This window comes from Syngnathus typhle, linkage group LG6 (genome assembly GCF_033458585.1).
Source record: "Syngnathus typhle isolate RoL2023-S1 ecotype Sweden linkage group LG6, RoL_Styp_1.0, whole genome shotgun sequence".
Classification (NCBI taxonomy): domain Eukaryota; kingdom Metazoa; phylum Chordata; class Actinopteri; order Syngnathiformes; family Syngnathidae; genus Syngnathus; species Syngnathus typhle.
Genome location: NC_083743.1, coordinates 1,147,893 through 1,163,383, shown reverse-complemented (window position 1 = coordinate 1,163,383; position 15,491 = coordinate 1,147,893). Strand labels below are relative to the sequence as shown.

At 44.7% G+C, this 15,491-nt stretch overlaps 1 protein-coding gene across 1 annotated transcript in view; it reads right to left on the bottom strand.

Annotated features, from left to right (window-relative positions):
• The window catches only part of LOC133156087 (contactin-5-like), a 44,879-nt gene extending 39,372 nt beyond the window's left edge, over window positions 1-5,507 (bottom strand). The window contains exon 1 of the mRNA XM_061281850.1: window positions 5,132-5,507. The gene's annotated coding sequence lies outside the window, so the exon portion shown is untranslated. The remainder of the gene's footprint in view (window positions 1-5,131) is intronic.
• Window positions 5,508-15,491: the final 9,984 nt, after the last annotated feature.

The following is a 15,491-nucleotide window of genomic DNA, read 5'->3' as shown; positions in this document are numbered from 1 at the left end:
TAGTTTGTTTTTTTTTTGCAACATATTACAAAGCGACGTGACATCCAATGTTCAAACCGCATCTCAAAGGGTCCGTCAAGAAATTGGGCTTTAATGAGCTATGTGTTATGCGGCTATGTCTCAAGGCTCCGCGCTGGATTCCTACACCTCGGGTCAGCCTGGTTAACATGCCCACTTATGCATGAAAGCGACATTGTGCTCGGCGAGAATGACTAACGGGTGAACCGGCGAGCCAACGCAAGCTTTTAAATTCGCGCGGTGACGTGATAGCCGGCCTACAATAGAAGCAAACAATAGGAACTTAATGATATAATGAAGTATGATTGAACGGGAGATTAGCTTCATGTCCCGATGCTTTTTAGAGTCCAAACACTTTTTAATCGTACTTGCTGTTCTGTGGGCACTGAACACGCAATTAATGAGCTCCAATTCAAGCGCTATGGAACGTCATCCATCACTATAAAATCCACATGGACGGCTAAGCTAGGTTATCTTCAAATTAGCCCACAGATAGCTGCTCAAACGTGACGGCTATGTGTTTAAAAATACCTGATTATAAATGCGCTAGCTAACAAGCGCAGGTTCAGACGGCTATAAAGCTGCTTTCTTTTCCCACATTTCCAGCCCGTCGCCTCGCCGCTCGCGTTTCATCTCAATGTTTAATGGAGCCTCGCATCGGCCTAATATCTGGAGGACGCGTTGCTTGGCATTACGTGTTAGATCTGCCGCCGTACACGCTTGGGCTAAATAAATGTACTTCTATGGATCGGACTCATACTGTGCGCAGGGTTCATTGTCACCGGAATGACACCGAGAGGTGGTGGAGGGTGTTATTAAATCACGCGTCCCTCCACCGGGGGTCTGCCATGGCATATCCAAAATATATTCAAGGAATTACGCTCCCCCGGCCGGCAGGGGCGGAATAAATCCAACGGCTGTCGGAGGGCGAGACGCCACAGGAAGCGAGCTGAGGACGTGGAGCTGCCGATCCCGGGAAGGTCATCAATTGAGATGAAAATTATAAACAAAAACGGTGTTATTATTCACGGCGGCATCTGATCGGAGGGCCAAGGCGGACTTTCCGAGATTCTTTGTGTTTCACTCGAGAAGTGAGAGGGAAAGGTTGCAGTGAGTGAAAATGGATTTCAGGAAAATATGAATATAATATGCTGGTCTTTGGAAACGGCTTTGTGATGTCACCAAGAACTTGTTCCAGCTCGCAAGGCGCATCAGACGTGGACGGCAAATTAGCATCGTAGTAACTGGTCAGGTTATTTTTCCTTCACGCCAACAGAGAAGTTCCCTGACATTATAGAAGACCCCGTAAAATGCTTCTCGTTTTTCAATGCACTCTGAAGACCTTGACAGTCAACATCTCAGCACTGCAGCAGTAACTTGAGCAAATTTTATTTGCTCTTCAAAAGGGGTTTTCGTTCTGAAATAAAATTGTATTATAATAATTATATAATCTGAAATATTAGCAGGATAAATTGGAAAAAGATTTGTGCTGATGTGTCAATGTACTGGTTGTTGACTCAGATCACAGACAAGAACGGTAATAAACACTCAAAGATCAATCGTTTAAACTTTCAAGATGTGAGGGAAGGGTTAATACAAAAAAAAAAAAAAAAAAAGGCGAGCAATCTGGAAGTCGGGATGTGCAAAAATCACCCTCCTGCCAACAGCAAGGATGCCAACATCACAGGTTTGCGTTGTAAAAAATACACACACGTGTGAATGTGACCCGCCTGTCCCCTAAAGCAGTCAGCCAAAGGCAAAAAGATGTCGGGACAAGTTCAGCACAGGTTTAAGCAAGCAATTTGCGAGTCATCCCTCAATACACATCTATATTCTTTTTTATCTCATTTCCACACACTCCATTGTGTAGGACGTCCAGGAATCACGTTCCAGCCGCCTTCAAATGTCAAAAGCTATCAGACTCGTTTGCGCTAATGTTTGGGTTTGCGACTATCAGCCAGGCTTCATATTTTGCCTTTTAGACCCTGATTACCACAAAACACCATCTCTCTAATCTGGCATCTGTCTGCCTGATTAAAAAAAAAATATATACATATATATAAATATATGAAAATATATATAATATGATGAATTCAAAACAGAAAGCGTCAACATGGCCGCCCATACAGTCAGCCAGCCTTCTGTGAGACTTTTTTTTTACTCTTTTTTTTTTTTTTTTACCACCAATTAATTTGGGATAATTTGAAGCCTTCAGGAAAACTTTTTTTGACACGTATTTGACACGTATTCCATCAATGACCAAGTACGCAACACACGTTCTCCGTGTTTTCTCTCTGTTGAATCCCGAGGGAGGCTGGAAGACTCGAGCCGTGAATCGACCGAGCTGGACTGAAACTGTTCATTACGACCAACTTTCAACTTCCTGCCGTAGACAACAAAAGGAATCAAGTTTTTGCAGATGACTGGAGGAGATGGTTTGCAGCACAAAGGGAAACTGATGAAAGAATGGCTTAATTAACGGTAATGAAGCTGCCTGACGCATGGGCACACCCCGACACCCTTGTTCCAGCTTTACAGACGAGAAAAATAAAAAATAATAAAGAATCGAGTGTGAGGTCTCACCATAAGCCCGACTTGTGACTTCTTGGTGCTGTCGTGTCACGAGTGTTAATTATGTTGACTTTCGCACATATTCATAACAGGTACACAATTTCATTTGCACATGGGCCTAATGAAGCCAACATCGATCCAGCCATGACTCAAATCAACTCAACCTTACTACTCCACCATATAAAAAAAAAAAAAAATCTCGTTAAAGTAGCGGTGGTCGTTTCTCAGGGAGGGCTGGTGGAATATAAAACTACGGAGAAGAGGGTGAGGCGTGCCAGTCATATGATTATTCTGGCCATGGTTTGGACTTGGGACTAAAATATGGGAAAGACTCGACTTGATTTCAACTTGAACTACATGTGCCACAAGGACACGTAAACTACGTTAAAAAAAAATAGAGAAGTCCGATACCACTTTCTTTTCAAGCCCTCAGATCTTGAGTGGTCATTCGTGCCGATACCAAGCACCGAGACTACTAGTTCTTTTTACTTGTACAATTATCTCACCCTATCTTTGTCTTGCGGGCCGCAGCACGTCAACAGTGGCGTCGCCTTTAGGATTGTCTGTTCGCATTGGAGTCGTCGCTGAGGCTGACAGGGGAGGGGAGGGTGCTGAACGTCAGCCGTCTCGCCAATCATACCAATTATGATGTCAGATTAATCCTGGAGGGGATGTCTGTCGCTCAGGCACTGAGGGGAACCTCGCGACAGTAGAAATACGAGCGAGGCCGACAGACATGTCTTGTTATTAATAGTTATGAAACGTGGTCTTTGAGCCAACAAATGTCAGTCATGTCAAATTGTAGGAAGTTAGTTACCGTGTTTACAGATGTCATCATTTATCATTCATTCATTTCGAACGACGGGTCTCAAGCTGTTGGGTTCTCTTATGCAGGAGACATTTCCTCCATGGAACACCCTGAAAACTTGATGCCAAATCTTCTTCTCTCATTTTTCTCCATCTCAGGAGGCAGCCTTTTTTTTTTTCTTCTTTCTTTCATTACCACTACACCATTTTGCCACTTGCTGTCGACTGAATATGACATCACAGTTGCCAAGTCACAACCAATCGTGGCGCACCAGATTCCTGAAGCTGCGCTGATGTTACGTTATGGTAGCAATTAGAAAGCTAAATATTTCTGAAAATGGGGTAAAGTAAGTTGGAGAAACCGCCCCTCCCCCCTGCCTCGGAGGTTGAGCGTGACAATTTATCACCGCCTTGCCGTCGTCTAAGTCGACGACAAGCTTCGGGGACGTGTTGGTTGTTGGGTCGGGGGACTTTTATGTCTGTTTCCACTCAGATTTGTCAGTGACAAGCGGACCCCCTCAGGTGCCATTGTCTTGGCGAGACGCTTCCTTCTTCAACCCTTCAGTGGGATCGCTCGCTCTCTTTGCCGCAATATGTTTTCATGCATGTGGCACGTCGCCGTATTCCGTTTGCTAGAGGACTCACGTCGATATTTGTCTCATTTGAGCAGGCGGCAGGGTCACTAGTCACGCTGAAATGATGCACCTGCTGCATGTGCGGCGGTGACGCCGTGGAGAGCGGAGGTCAGGCTTGTGCAATTTGCCAGCACGCGTGATCGTTCCTGCGCATCAGGTACTTGCAGTACTATTTTTCGGATTTCTTTGGGGAAGCTACATCACACGAAATGTGTGGCTCTGACCGTGCACTGAGCAGATGTGCAGCTTCACACTCAAAACCAAATTAAGGGCAGTCTGTAGTGAGCTTTTTTTATTTCCCCTTGACCTGATAACGTCATCCAACAAAGACAGGTTAAGAGATCGGACTTTGACCCCGCTGTTGAATTAATTCCGCTTCATGTTTGGGCCGGCTTCCTGGTCTACAACATTCAAGAGTCTTTAATCTTTTACTTTCTTGCACGTCTGGGTGGTGTTGCATTATACATAAAAAAAACCCACATGGTAGCTGAAGGAGGATTTCCTGGTAGCACATATTTAATTTGGTCCCCCCACCCTCTCCGAGTTTTTGGTCTTGGTTGAGCTACCAAGCCTGATGATGGCCGGTATAAAATGTCTAGGGAATAAAGAATACTGCTGTTTAAAAAAATAAAAAATAAAATCTGTGCTCTTAAAAACTAACTGCCTCTAACATGGAACCCAAACAATAGCACTACAAGGCAACACTGCAAAATTAAGAAGCCATCAAATTGCATACTGGTTGGACTACAAGTACACCTGCAAAAAAAAAAAAATCCTGAGCACTCTTGCGCGAACTCATCTGCATTAATTGCACACCCAAGCCACTCTCATTGTGCACGTAAGTGTTCCGATGTGTTGATGTAGGTGGAAAACGATCGGTTGTGTATCCAAGCTTTTCAAAGCAATTCACATTTCCATCTTTCATTCGATAACGAGCAAGTTCATTAACTCCAGACAGGAGCAGCAGGTAAAAAACAAACAAAAAAACAATAATTCAGAATATTATTATCATGACGCGATCGTTAATTTATCATTTTTACTCGATTTGGATGAAACAGTTTCGCAACATATACACACCAAAAAAAAGTGCGTCGACTCACCGGGAAAGCAGCGGGTACGGTCCGCCTCCCTTCGCCGGGCTCCTCGGCTCCTTGATCGGACCTCCGGCGCCTCCACCGTCGCTTCCGTCACGTCCACCCTCAAGCCGAGAAAATTAGCAGAGAAGTCCGAGAAGCTTCTCAGCGGGTACCCACGTCCATTCGCGAAATAGTAGACGAGCTCTCCGCCACTTTTGAGTCCCGCTAGTACGGTTTCGGTTCAAGTCCGCTCGTTCGTCAGCTTCCGCCGCCGTGGCCGGTTAGAGTCCCTCTGCAGGGCTGCATCCCAGCCGCTGACTGACTGAGTGAGGCAGGCAGGGAGGGAGTGGGTGGGTTGGTGGGTGAGTAGCGAGGGAGGACGGTGGTCCTCCACCCGCTGCGAGTGAGGGAAAATGAGTGGCGTCTGGCGTGGCATAACGCCCCCCCTCCCTCACGACACCTTTGGCCACTCCTTGTTGGCACCGTAAGATTATTATCAATATAATGCACATCCTCGTTATAATAATTTTATAGTGACAACAGGTTTCCAAAAAGGTTCTTAGAAGCAATGAATTGTCAGGGGCGGTTCGAGTTTTTTTTTTTTTTTTTTAAGGGGCTTAGATTGATCTATGGGGGCGGGGAATAATTAATACACAATCAATCTATTATTTTCTGCAAAACCCTGACTGTGTGATGCAATTAATTTCCTTTGATTAAGGGCAAACATGTCACATTATAAATGAAACATTGCTGCTGAACACAATTACACTCTGGAGGCATACAGACGTTTGCAGTAGTAGTCGTAAAAAAATATATACTTAAATGTGTCATAATGAATCCATATTGGAATTGATATTAGATGTACTTTTGTCTCGTAAAACTATTCATAAAACGCCCAAATTTCCATGTGCACCTAATTGCAGGCACTCAAGAGACATGTCATATAATTAAATATTTGTGAAATGTTTTAACGAGACGCTGAAAATCCATTCATGCTCGTAATAGTCTTACAGAAATATGACTGTTTTCGAGGCATTGTTAGTTCATTTTCTCTTCGGTGTGACCTCGATGTACTTTTTGCGAGCTGGAGTGTCAAACTAATTTTCATCACAGCCCCCCGTTGTAGTTACGCTTTTCCTCAGAGGGAATTTAAGACTATGAGAATCACATGAATGGAAAAACCTAATCAAATAATTGCGAGCACAATTACCCTTGTGTTTTCATCGCTGCTGGATGAATGGCAGGATGGATTGATGGAAACAAATTGAATTTGAAATCAGAGTTGGAAAATTGGAGCTGGCTCGGGCATTTGGTTGGAACACGAAGTGGCTGGGGAAACGGATGTCCGGTCTGCTGTTTCGCGGTCGCCATTTTGGGACAGGTTCTGGACCAAAAACAAAAGCCAAATCAAACAAAGTAGACCCACTATTTTTTTTTTTGAGCGGAACACAAATCAAAAATGTGGCTGGCCAGATTTGGTTCTTGGGCTTTAAGTTTGACGGCGCCAGTCCGCGCTCGGGCCCATCGTTAACGCTTTCAAACTAGCGGATATCCTGTAGATCCGCTCCCTCTGTTTCTGGCATCACTTAACAAGCTCCAGTTGCCTCCAAGCGTTTGACTGACATCGCGGAGTTAACGGCCTATCTTTGTCCGCCATCATTAATTAAACAGTTCCCGCGACGGAGCGCGTTTCCTATTGTGCAAATAATCAATTCGGGCGCTCTCTTATCGGCTAGTAGATACCAACTTTTGAGGAGTGATAATTAGAGGTCTGTTTTTTTTTTTTTTTTTACGACGTTACTGATATCCTTTGAGAATTTTGCAAATCGCAGGCGGCGAAGAAACACATCACGGTCCGCATTGTCGGCGGTGTCTTTGGCTTGGTAGTTAGCGAGGGCGCGACTTTCAAAGTCTTGCAGATGAAACGGTGTTTCCCCTTTGCTGTTGTGCGCCAAAACTGCCCCGTTAGATGTATCGTCATCCTTTGAAAGCGTCGTCTCCGTGGTGCAAACATAACGAGGCAGTAAAAAAAATGGAGGAATCGTCGAACTGGACAATAGGAGAATCAAAAATGTAAAATGGGCCAAAGTCCCCAGTGTTGTTTGCTCATTGCTGCTGACTCAGCGTGTCATGGGTGTGACACGTCACGCAAATAACGCCATTACAGGTGACAGCTGATAGGGAGGATACATTTGGCTGACATCAACAAAAATAGCAATTATCTTAGCAAAGGAAGGAATTTCTTTTGCTTGAGAGTGTTTGGAGCTGCTTTTTCTAGCCATGCTTTCTGGCACGTCGGGACAAAAATTGGTCTCTGTCGAGCGTGTTGACAACGTAATGGCAGCTTTTTGCAAAGTTCGCTCCAGTGTCTTCAACACAGATGTGCCAAAGCCAGTCAAGTTGTATTAAATGTGTTGCTTTTGTTAGCAAGGGTTCCTCAATTTGATTGTTTTAAATAAAAGTTGCTTTCTTAAAACATCGGATGGGAGCTTGTAGTCTTACTGACGAGTCGCAATTATTTTTTGGCCTTTGACGCAGTTTACCTGCTAAGTCCCTTTTGAAATATCACAAGCAAAGAAGGCTACGCTAACCTCGGGCTCAAGCTGTCATGCGGTATAGAGCGGGTTGTTAGCCGCCAGACGACAGCAGCCACACGTAATTAAAGCCAGCGCCGTGCATTTTGCAAGCGGCTTAGAAATAAATTAGAGGCTGACCGAAAGGGTTGGCGTGTGGGGAAACAACTTTCTTCCCAACTTGTGAACATCACAGAGAAGCAATGGCGTATCCTCAAAGACCAAACTCGATTTTTCTTTTTTTTTTCTCAAATGCCGGTCATTTCGGGTTTTCTGAAGTGAGATCAGTTCTACGTGTTTAGCTGTCCTCAAGTTTTGATCAAAAAAAAATTTCAGTCAAATAACAAAGGGACCATATGGCAGTTGGCAGATTCCAGACTGAGAATTTTCCAGAGCATACTTAAGATGCACGTCAATCTAAAAAGCGACAACAACAACAACACGGAGTGTCCCCGTTACGTAATCCTTCCGCATGCACAATTTCACACTTCCAGCCAACACAAAATTCTCGACATCTGCGACGGGCGACACATTTGCAGAAAAATCTACGGGGAGTGAAAACGTCAACATTTAAGACGTGAGGCTTCTTCGGCGGTGTCAGTGCCAAACCGAGACAGGAGGGGGAGAGAAACAAAAAGTACAAAATGTCTGGAATGTTGTGAAAATGCACTCCGGCGTGAGCTCATATGCGTGTTCAATTTGTCGAGCGTGTCTGTCCTTCAACGTTTAAGCGTGGGCTAAGAATTGTCGTTTACGCCGGCGCAGATGGTGCGTTGCATTAACATGCTTAGCAAATGCGAGCATTTCATATTTATTGCTCAGCAGATGCCGACTATATAGGCGGCGCTAAATTAGAATTTGTTTGCTAGACGGATGCTTTTCATTATTGGGAGCCTCCACATCTGCTTGCTTTCGACACGTGCAAGAGTCACTGATGGGTGCGTGCGGGGAAATAACAATTGAGTAAAAAGTTGAACTGTATTATTTCGTATTATATTGTATATTGGCTTGTATTAAATTCACATTATGGGGGTTTATTAGGAGGGATGGGCATACATAAAAGTAATGCGGCCAGTGTTTTATTCATGCGTGACCGTTGCTGTTAACAACTTTTGGGTTAGCAAGCGGGCTATGAAATACAACGAACGGTGTGCCTCACGAGAACATTTGCATAAACATCACGTCAACAAAACGATGCAAACGCAGTCAGCAAAACATCGCCGATGTACATTATTGCGCACAGTAGACGCATAGGCCACAAACGCTGCATCAATAATTCAAGCGTTGCAATGATGGCGGAAATGGGGAAAAAAGAAAACAACTCGGAGACTTAATAACAATGGATTATTACACTAAACCAGGGGTGGGCAAACTACGGCCCGCGGGCCACATCCGGCCCACGGGACCGTTTAATCCGGCCCGCCAACCCTGAACAAATTGTATTATTAAACTTTTTTTTGGGTCATTTTGCCTGCAATGACTGCGTTTCCCCAGTAGATGGCGAAGCGCTCGCCTGCGCATTTACTACCGGAAGCCGTGTCAGAAAGCTCGGTGCACACTCACAAGTGCGTGTACGTACTCAGTAGTACGGACATGGCGCACTCTCGCTCTATTCGTATCAGTCCCGAATTTAGAGCGTGGGCTTTGACGATAGCATTCTTGTAATTCGCGCGCTGAGCTTTCAGATGCAGTTTTGCGCTAAAGCCGCCCACAAACCTTCCCCTGGAATCCTTCCATTAAAATGAGTGGCCCGAAAAAAAGAAGTGAGTGCCGAATGTTAAAAAAAGAGTGGCCAATTTGGCTCGACGTACGCGACGTGACGTTCAGCCACATCAACATCAACCCATTACAGATCGAGGTAAACGGACCAACACCTCGGATCTCTCCTAAGAATTGCCACAACAAATTTTACTCCAGACTATGACGCACTAGCAAAAAAGCGAGACCAACAACACTGTTCCCACTGAAAATGAACGGGAGGCTCAAGTTTATTGTAAAAAAATGCATTTTGAACATGATTTGTACACATAGCAGGGATTGAAACTAGCGACCATTCTCATTTTCAAACAATGCAGGATGCTCAAGGACATTGATGCACCACCTATTTGCGACTAATCTTAACCTGTAAAGTTCTTAAGGCTTACTTTAAGCAAGTGTTTCCCGTTTCCTCACCTCTGTGACCAAGTGTTTGTGAGTTAAAACTCTGCTCTGATTTTCAAATACCCCTCACCGTGTTGCTGTTTTGATTACTTTATTTGGATGTATGCTTTCACCGATTCTTCAAGATGATATATTTGGTCAGAATGTTTGCCGTTTGATGTGATCTCATAAGATAAACATCTTTCATTAATCTGACCTGCAGGCACTGAAGTGATGGAGACTGTTATTCATAATAACAGTGTCGTATTTTATGAGAATCAGCAGTTCTTTAGTGAATGATTATTATTATTTTTTTAATGCTGTTAATAAATGCATTTGTTTTCAAAAAACTTGTTTGGAATATCCATGCTTTACTACCTACTAAAGGCCAAAATCTTTTATGCAATGACCTTTACAGGTCGCTTATATGACTTCACACAAAGCCTACGTCCATCTGCTCCTGGTTCGGCCCTCCGGTCCAAATTTAGAACCCAGTCCGGCCCGCGAGTCAAAAAGTTTGCCCACCCCTGCACTAAACACTTCCAGGCTATACGCGTAAAACAGTAACATGAAAAACTGCAAGGACAGTCGTATGTCTGGTTTGTCAAGACAACGCGGCATCAACGCTGCACTCCCCAACCTTGAAACATTATAAACATATGCCGAAAGCCTTCCGCCGGCATACCTTCACTTCTGATTTGAACACAAAGTGCAAAGTATCTACCCCGCTCGGTAACGTTTTGCTTAACCGACTCGTAAAGTTGGCCATCTGCCTCGGCGAGCGCGCGGAGCTGTCTGCTTGAGAAATTGCGCGCGGCATCACCTCTGAAACACGCAGGCGCGTTTATCAGCGCTCGTGCCAGCAGAAGGTTTGTGTCACCCATCATCGAAGCTCCCCATCAAAGTCGTCGTCCGCAGACAGTCAGCGCGCCGCTGTCACAAATAATACAGTCCGACTTCATTCAGCCGGAATGGCAAATCGACTTCATAATTATCGAGGCGTAATCGTATCCTGCGGCAATGAGTGTCACCGGAGAAGCTCCATTAGCCGGACGCCGTCACCGATTGGCTCGTCAACCGCAGGAAGCCTCGGTCGCGGGGTTTCAAGGTTTGCTTTGTGTGGAGAAAAAGTTAAAGCAGGCTAGGCTATACCTAGCGACAGAAAGAACAATTAAAAATGATCGGAGAGAAGTTGAGTCAAGGAAGACATGCTACAACTAGGCTAGGCTAACCGGACAGTACAAGCTAGCTTCTTGGCTAGCGTTATTTCCCATCTATTCTGAATGTAATCATAATCAGTAGATCAGCCAAACTTGACATGGACAGCACTTTAGGACTTGGTTAATAGTCGCCATTTTGAACAGTCACAATCGTCAAAAAAAAAAAAATCACAAACACAGGTAATTCACAAAAAGAGACAAATATTCAAATTTGGCAAGACTGTCTGTTTTGATTTGGAAAATATTGTTTATGACAAAGAACTCCCATTGGTCCAACATTGATGTATTTATAGTCGCTAAAGAAGGCTTTGTGGATGCTGTCATTCGCAGTCCTTGCGGGAGGATTCCTCATCTCTTGTGAAGCGTCCCATTTGTCCTGTAGTAATTCATTACCCGTTCACCCGGTAGTGACAACAACTCAATTCCATCTGGCTCACCGGTTCCCGGGGGCCTGCCAAGCCTGGAATAATAAGGACGGCCAGCAGGAAACATATTTGCTCACCTATTACCCCGATAACAATGCCATGATTGATTTCTGTTTGGATTATCCTCGTGTCAGCGGGCCGCCAAGAGCCTCTTTAATGGAAGCCGGCCGGGGCCCTCTTTCTACCTTGTGTCCAAGTTCCGAATCACAGGAGATAAACATGGCATAAAGCGGAAGCCGCGTCGTCGTCAAAGCCCGGCGGTGACAATCGCGTCGAGCTGTCTCGCCGGGTCGCCGGGCGGTCTCGCGGTCGACCCCAAAGTCAGTATGGGGTCGACAAAGAGGAGCTCAGTCGTCAAGGTTACCGAGACAGGAGGAATTGTCAGCGCGCTTACCGGCAAAGCCGAGTGACTCGATTGAATATGGCTGAGGTCTGTTGTTTTGTTTTCGCCGTCACTTTGCAAGCGGACGGATGTGTCGCAAGACAGCCGAGCGAGGTCGGGTCGCTGCTCGCTGCCATCGCTCAATTCTACAAGTCCCCATCCCGTTTGTCAAGAGTTAGAGTCCTGAGCAAGACTAACTATAATCTACAACAACAAAAAAAGTCCAAGGGCAAGGTAAGATTGAATTACAAGTATCTCCAGTTGACATTTATTTGATCTTCTTGACCAGTCACAGTGCTGTAGTAAATGTCTTTAAACTCCGCCAAGGTCAAGCCATCAAACTTGATTGTGACTTAACGTCCAAAAAGCGTCTGTTCATGTTCCGTTCATCAAAAGCAAACCTTCAATCCAACTTCAATTTCCCACCTCTGTTGACTTTCCGACAAATTATAGTGCCTGCAAAAAAAACTGCCTTTGTCTCTGCCATCCAGGACAGTAGCGGTACAATTTGAATCACAAGAGTAGTAAAATTGCAGTGACCAAATGGTCACGGGCGTTTAAATGCCATCGGGCCAAAACAGAATTTTGGCTCCATGACACGATTGCGACCTACAAATAAAGCACTTTGGTCATAGCGTGTACTTGAAACTGTCCTGTTGTTTACACTCTGAGGACATTTGTGAAAGCTAAAGTGCCCCTACGGACATAAACAGGGTTTCATAGAAAATGCTCAGTGGCACAAAGTAAAAGACCCGCTGATATTATAGACTTTTCGGAATAGGTCGTGCTTGCTTCAGAGGAAGCGCCTGACAGCTGGGCAAACGTTGGCCTCCTATCCCTGCAGGGGGCAATAGACGGGGAGGGGGGGGGGGTGTATCCCGCAGCAGCACTTTGAAAGCAACCTTGATCACGCGTGTACGCCGCTCCAGATAAACACACGCAAGACATGACTTTCCCCGCGGTAGCTGTCACTTTGCGTTAACGTTTGACGTCTCAGCTTTCATCCCGATGGAGTTCGGGTAAATTAACGCGGCCGATCGACTGATTGGAAAATGAATGTTTTTTAACGTATAACAAAGCATATGGAGGCAAATTCCAGATTTTAATTGTTGATCAGATTGAGCAAGACTATCAGCAGTGATTTGTAGTCAAGAAGAAGGTATTACGCTTTCCATCATCTTCTCTCCTTGACGGCAAATATCTTTTTGCATCTTGGACGTGCGCCAGGTCTGCTAGAATTGATTAACAGTGGTTCTAATTCCACAGGAATGCTGACACGCCGCTCGGCGAATAGCGCGTCCTGAAAAACACGCTTCTTAACGCTCTCATCATCACGACGGGCCGCTCTGCACAAGTTAATGAATAAGTCATCGGGAGGCGATCGTGATTGATGTGTCGGAAATAAACAAGCAGCCGGAATGACCGTGCTCGCCAAATAGTTTGGTTGGCTACTTTGTATTCCGTTTGCATTTCAAACCAAACTTCCAGATTATTGGCGATGGATCCTGCAGATGACTATTTTTTATGCTCACAAATGCAGTGAATTCAATAAATACTAATTACGAGCTGATATGATCTTAACTTTATCTGAAGTGGGAGGAAAAAAGGAAGAAAAGGGGGAAAAAAAGAAAGCTTGTGGTCTGTGAAACAAGACAAAACGTCTGTTGGCAATTAGCATAAATAAGACAGCAGGTTGACTAGCTGGCTAAAGGCCATACGTGAAAAGACACCTCTTGTGCTAATCTGCATTTTTAGACTTAAAGGCGACAAATTATGGAGATTGGAGCTGCTAATAGCTTGCATACAAATAGCTAGCGCTGCAGTGCCTGCCCACCCGTCAAGTATTTAAATTAAAAAAAAAAAAACATCTTACCTGCTGTTATTCAAAAACATTTTCATTTCAAAACCGTCTTTCGTGATAAATGGCACATGGATTAGTAAACTATTGGAGAAAAGCAAATGTAGATGCAGCAAAGACTCTTTAGGGAAGCTTTAGGGACGAAAAGTCACAAACATGCCACAAAACCAGGGGTTGTCAAATTAATTTTTGTCACAAGCCGCATTGTAGTCATAGTTTCCCTCGGAGGGCCATTAAGACTGTCAACGTCTTCTATATACATACAGTATAGACTACACAAAAAAAATGATGAATAACCTGAGATAGCAATATCTAGGTTTAAAAAGTGAAGAAAATTTGTAATTGTAGTAATGTCAAAGTTGATGCAAAATTTGTCTTTGCGGGCCGCATCAAATGATGTGGCAGGCCGTATCTGGCCTCCCGGGCAGGCCTTGGGTTTGACCCCTATGCACGAAAGCAAAACACCTGGAACGGTTTGACAAGGAGGGAAGACAAAACCAAGTATAATTTGTCTCCTTTAAAAACCATCCCAAATATGCAAACCCCATCTCAAGCAGTAATGTAGCAGCAAAAGGTAATAATATCTTCTAAAAGAGGAGAATTCACACAGCGGCAAGCTGTTCAAATGGCTCCGAGTAGCATTTGTGCCCTCGGAGACACATTTTAGGATTAATAAGTATGGCTTTAAACTCAGATTCAGATTTTCAATGAGTGTATAAAACAGCCATTATAGGTGATTATAGTGCGCCAAAGCTGGCGGGGCGCCGTAAACGACCAGTCGGTCGGTCTGTCGGAGGCACCGGTTGGCAGTCGTGTGGGGCGACCTGAAGGTGAAAGTCTTGAGAGCCGACATTAATCATTGCCGAGGAAAGTGGCCCTAACGGTGTTTACATGGCCGCGGAGGGCTGGACTGTAACAAATGTGGCGGCCTAATTTTCCACACTAAGTGTCGAGCGTCAGGGGTCGTCTACGGCGTCATGTGATTGACGCCCGGTTTTTATTTTTCTGATTTTATCTCTAATGGAAATTTACCAGAGGTTGTTGAGATTAACTGGCGTGAGGATTATGTGGGAGTCCTTGGGAAAAAGCCACTTATTTTTTTCGAACCCTCTGATGGAAAATGTTCACGACTTTATCACGCCCTTCTGCTCTTATTTTGTTCGACTTCCTTTCCACCCTACCCCGACCCTGAGCTCAACCTTTAGCTTTTGATAGCGCTCCAAAGGAATTATTCACCGTGACCCTCGGCGCTGTGACAAGGTCACGGTCTTAGCGTCTCGCCTTTCTCGTCGCGTCTGTTCCCGACGGGTAATTGATCTGGTTAAGAAGCGTGGGAGGGAAGGTCACGGGTTGGCGTAGACACATGCTCTCCATCAGAATGACACAGGTGGCCCCTGCCATGTTTGGGTTTTTTTTTGCCGATGAGCTCTAATTAGTTTGCAAGTCTTGATGAAACGGTGATCATTTCCGATTATTGCTGTCAAAATGATCCTGGTTGTCGTTATTATTGGAACATCGTTGAATTCTTTTGAAGCTGTTTTTTTTTTTAAGAGCATGTGGTTTGCCAGATTAAGCCACCAGGGTGGTGCAACCCCAATTCCAAAAAGGCTTTTCTTTTTTCGTTAAAAAGTGGTGGACACAGCAGAAATCTTTAGATTTATTGCTAGTGCTCTGGAGTGGTTTTGATTGGCACGCTGGACCCCGCCCCACTATTTTCTGGTGTACCACAGGGTTCACTGTTAGGGCCACTGCTGTTTACATTGTCGTTGCTGCCCCTAATTTATTGT